The following is a 5466-nucleotide window of genomic DNA, read 5'->3' on the forward strand; positions in this document are numbered from 1 at the left end:
TCTAAATTGATATCAAGAAATAATGCATTTAAATGACAACATAAGCGTAATATTAAGTTTATAATTTAAAAATAAATATCTTGATGTGGAAAAATTATAATATGATGTCATGTGAGACTAATGATTAAAAAATAATATTATTAATGATATATTTATAAATAATTTTGGTATGAATTTGATTATATAAAATAAAAAAAATAAATTAACCTATGGGATGGGATGGGATGAGAACCTTCCACACCAAGTATCTCTATGGGACGGGACACCCGCAATGGGGTCTTGTCGGATTGTCCCGACGGCATGGGTCCGAGCTCTCATGCTGCTAGGGGTGAGCAAAAAAACCGGAAACCGAATATCCGAACCGAACCAAACTGAAATTTTGAAATTCGGTTCGATTTTTTCGGTTTTTCGGTTTTTCGGTTTTTCGGTTCGGTTTAAAAAATAAAAAAAATCGGTTTTTCGGTTCGGTTCGGTTCGGGCGAAGAAAAAAACCAAAAAACCGAAAACCGAATTATATATATTCTATTAATTTAATATATTATATGTATTATTAATTTTATATTATATATAAATATTCTATTAGTATATATAAAATAAAATAAAATACACATATATAAATATATATTTATATTATATTTATTTTTTCAGGTTCTTCAGTTTTTTTCGGGTTTTTCGATTTTGTACGGGATTTTTGGTTTTTTAAGTTCGGTTTTCGGTTTTTCGGGTTCGGTTCGGTTTGAATTTTGAACTAAATTCAGTTTTTCGGTTTTGGTTCGGTTTTGGCAAAAAACCGAACCGAAACCCGAATGCACACCCCTACATGCTGCCATTGGGTGCGCTCTAATAAGACACATTGCAAATATACAAATTTATAATTGTATATTATTTTAAAAAAATTATTAATTAAAAAATAAAAAATAAATTAACCTATGGGATGGGATGAGAACCTTCCGCACCAAGTATCTCTATGGGACGGGACACCCGCAATGGGGTCTCGATGGATTGTCCCGACGGGATGGGTCCGATCTCCATGCTGCCATTGGGGTGCTCTAATAAGACACATTGCAAATATACAAATTTATAATTGTTGTATATTATTCTAAAAAATTCTATTATTTCTATATATCTTCCTAAACCATGAATTCTATTAATTTGTTGTACTTTAAAATGTTGAATTTTTTTGTAGTACATTTAATTTAACTTGAAAGGTGGTAATAGTCTATAAATCATGCATATACCTGTTAGATTTCAATATAGATGTTAGATTTCAATTTTTGAGAGATTTCAAATTGGGTTCTCCAATAGAGAAGAAATAGAAAAAAAGATATTATACTGTTAATAATTCAACATACTATGGTGGAGCAATGGAAATTGTGATGATTTTTTTTTCCTTTTAATAAATTGGGGTGTTAAATTAATCGAGAGGAGATAACAGAATGACATTTTAATAGCCTTCTCATTTACTTCTATTTTTTTTCCTTTTTTTCTTTTTTCTTTTGGACCACTTTTTTAATTAGTATTTGGGTTAGCTTGGATAAAATGATGTGCACTTGAATTAACTCACATAATTTTGTGGAGTGAGCGACTGGCCGGCGTCACCCGCGACGCCTCGGGCGGCCACAGAGAATGGAAAGAAGGATAGAAGAGGCAATTAAAAAAAATCAAGGGAGAGAAACATGGATTAACTTAATTTTTTTTATTTAAATAACTAGGTATAATATATTTTTTGATTAAAACTATTGAGCTATTTATTTTTCCAAATTATATAATTTCTTCCTCTTTAATTCGTAGTCGCACATTTTCCTTTACTTGCATATTTTATTCTAACTAACACGTACTATTTGATCTTTAGTCGCACATCTTCTATTTATCGTTTATTTTATTTTATTTTGCTCCACTCATATCAAATTAAAATTGTGTAGCATCATTTGTCGAATATGAAATATTTCATTTAGAAGGGGTTTAGAGAAGTACATTTTTCTTTTTGTTACTGTTTATAGTGTTATGAATACTTAGTGTAATTAACACATATTCTTAATTATAAACATCATTATATTTTTTTATGATCTTTTTTTAATCTACTTACCTTAGAATTTATCTTTAATGTTTAAAAATTTTATGTCCCGTGCATAGCACAGGTGATAACACTAGTTGTAATAGAATAGTAAGATTCATGAATAATTATTAAGTTTTTAACTATTTAAATATCATTTTCTTAAATGTTGGTTACAGTTAAACAAAAGAAATACTACTAGTAGTACTAGCTAGCACTATTATTATTATTATTATTATTATTATTATTTGAGTAGGTCCCCCCCCTTTTATTAGTAAATTTATGTTTCGTCATTTTGATTTATCCATTATTAAATACTACTCTTAATTCATGTTATTGTAGAAGTATTTGATATGTATTAGCATTCTTATTCTTCTGGTATTTAAGAAAATGTCATTATTGTAAAAAAAAATGTATAACACCTCTATTTCTACCGCATAGCATGCCAATTCATCCATTCATGATTCGACTTGTGTTTCGTGTGATTATTCTCTTTTTAATTTCACCAAGGAATCAATTCAGAAGCTGATGCATATGCAGCCTTCTTCCCTATTTGTTCCCTTGAAATCCAAAAACATATACTAGGACATGATTATTAGTATTATTAAGTCAACGTGAGACAAGAAATAGAGTTTTTCAACCAAAACTAAGCACGGCGGCTAACTTTTGTCTAAGGGGCATCAATCTGAAATATTCTTTGTGAAACTAATTAAAAAATATGTATATGTATATATATATATATTTGTGAACAAGGTGGCACGTCACCTGTGTTGCATGGACTAGGCAACAGTCTTAAGGAATGAAGGCTTCCATTCACGCCCATCATTATATATGAACCGATTATTTACATGCTCTGTACAAATGTATACAGCTTGATCTCCTTATAATTTGGAGCTCCTGTCGGATAATTCGATCCTACGGTTTGATTTGTTGGAGACGACTGGATTCCCGGAACTTTCCACATCGATCACAGCAATGTCACCAGCCTCGTATTCACCAGAAAGTAGAGATTCACTTACCAGATCTTCAATTATAAGTGTAACTGCTCTTCTCAGAGGGCGAGCTCCATAACTCCGGTCATAACCTTGTTCGCATATTAAGTCCATGATTGCTTCTGATACCTCCAGACCAATTCCCAAAGACGCAAGACGTTCTTTCACTTCATGTAGCATTATATCCAGGATTGCAAGCATCTGAAGCGAGAGGAAATGGAAGCGGACTTCAGAAGGGTAACATTGAGGTTTCGATTTATATCCCAAGTTGATAATATGTGAATTCAAATGTAGTAAAGGAGCAGAAGAAAGTAGTTGACTTGCTCCATGTATATAAGAAATTAAATAGACGAAAAGGAGCTGAACCTCGGGTTTCTCAAGAGGACGGAACACCACTACTTCGTCTATTCTGTTGAGCAATTCTGGGCGGAAATAACCCTTTAGCTCTTCCATCACCAAAGCTTTCAGTCCAACATATGATGCTGACTCATCTTCATCAGTGAAAAAACCAAAGGAGTTGTGTCTGCCTTTAGCAATGGCAGCAGATCCCACATTGGAAGTCATTACAACCAGTGCGTTCTTAAATGATACTCTTCGACCCTATTGAATGAATTTCAAAAGGATTAGCAGCACATAAAATAATAATGTCATTCATATTCGCTGGTTTAATTTTATGCAACAAAATAATCATTACTGCAATGAAACCTGAGAATCTGTTAGGTGACCATCTTCAAACAATTGCAGCAGGATGTTAAATATATCTGGGTGGGCTTTCTCAATCTCATCTAAAAGCACAACTGTAAATGGCCGTTTTCTTATAGCTTCTGTAAGAGTGCCTCCTTCTCCGTAACCGACATAACCTGGAGGAGATCCAATTAGTTTGCTTACAGTATGCCTCTCCATATATTCACTCATATCCAATCTTAGCATGGCAGACTCCTACAAGATAAAGTAGAAGCATTATTTCTCTTGAGCCATATTTCACCGAAGCAAGAATAATGAAGAAAGCAATAGCTCCAATGCATTACAATTGCTGAAAATTTTCATATCCAGGTAATATTCAAGGTTAAACAAAAAAAGTCATGTTCTCCCATGTATAGCTTCAAAATTAACATAAAAATGCCTGTATTTTGGAATAATGATTTCATATCATTCATAAAATGCATCCCTGATAGACAGGAATTCCATCTACTGTAAAATGTCCCAAACCTGCATCTTTCCTATCGGGTTGCACTACTAAATAATACCATAAGAAGGTAGAAGGCACAGATCTATAAGCCACTGCCTTATGTATAATTGTCGTATTTAAGGTAAAGCCAGAAAATGGGCATGGACTTGGTTTGACCATGTGAATATCAATTTAAGATCACAATAAAAGGTGTAGCGAGGAATGATTTCTTACAGAACCAAAATAACTTGCTGCCAAAGCTTTGGTGAGTTCAGTTTTCCCAACACCAGTAGGGCCACAGAAGAGCATTGCGGCAATTGGTCTGTCTGGGTCATTCAAGCCAACACGAGATCTTTTCACAGCCCGACAAATAGCAGCAACAGCCTCATCTTGACCAATGACTCTTTTCTTCAGCTGTTCATCAAGGTCCACAAGAAGCATTCTTTCATCAGCTGTTAGTTTGTTAACTGGGATTCCTGACCAGAATGAGGCAACAGTAGCAATATCCTCAGGCCCAACCACTGTAATTCTGCAAGAGATGAAAAAACTTAGTTTGTAGCAATCCAGGGTCAGTCAACGATGTCATAAGGCAGAACACATACTCATTATCTGAGGACACTAACGACGGATCAGAAATAAGAATCTCATTCTCCTCCAAGCTAGACTTCTCATCATTTTCTGCCAGTCTTGTTGCCAGTGACTGGTCAAATAGAAAACAGCAGAATATTAGAAAGAATCAGCATAAAACATACAAATAGGACTTGTAACAATGCATATTTAACATACTGCTTCATGCAAGGCCTGAACTGTTCTAATTTCTTGCCAATAATCATTGGGCGACTTTGATAGTACTGAAGTTTGCTTCTTCTTTTTGCGCTTAGATGATTCCATTCGAGCTCTACTTCCAGCCTCATCGATAAGATCAATAGCTTTGTCGGGAAGATGTCTATCTGGGATATATCTAGCAGACAGATGTACAGCAGCATTAATGGCCTCCAAAGTGTATACACATTTGTGGTGAGACTCATATTTTTCACGCAAACCCATCAGTATCTGAACAGCATCAGCCTAGTATATGTTCGAAAATGCATCAAGAGGTGGTGATGGTAGGAAAAATGACAATTATAAGTAATATGTGTATTTCCTGTTTGTCAATAAAGATGTTCTCGCACCTGACTTGGCTCATTAATGAAAACAGGTTGAAATCTCCGTGCCAGTGCTTTATCCTTCTCAAAATGCAAGCGGAATTCATC

At 34.2% G+C, this 5466-nt stretch overlaps 1 pseudogene; it reads right to left on the bottom strand.

The window, feature by feature from the left end:
• Positions 1 to 2759: 2759 nt before the first annotated feature.
• LOC121810404 overlaps positions 2760 to 5466 on the bottom strand; it is a 4723-nt pseudogene continuing 2016 nt past the window's right edge.

This window comes from Salvia splendens, chromosome 7 (assembly GCF_004379255.2).
Source record: "Salvia splendens isolate huo1 chromosome 7, SspV2, whole genome shotgun sequence".
Taxonomy (NCBI): Eukaryota; Viridiplantae; Streptophyta; class Magnoliopsida; order Lamiales; family Lamiaceae; genus Salvia; species Salvia splendens.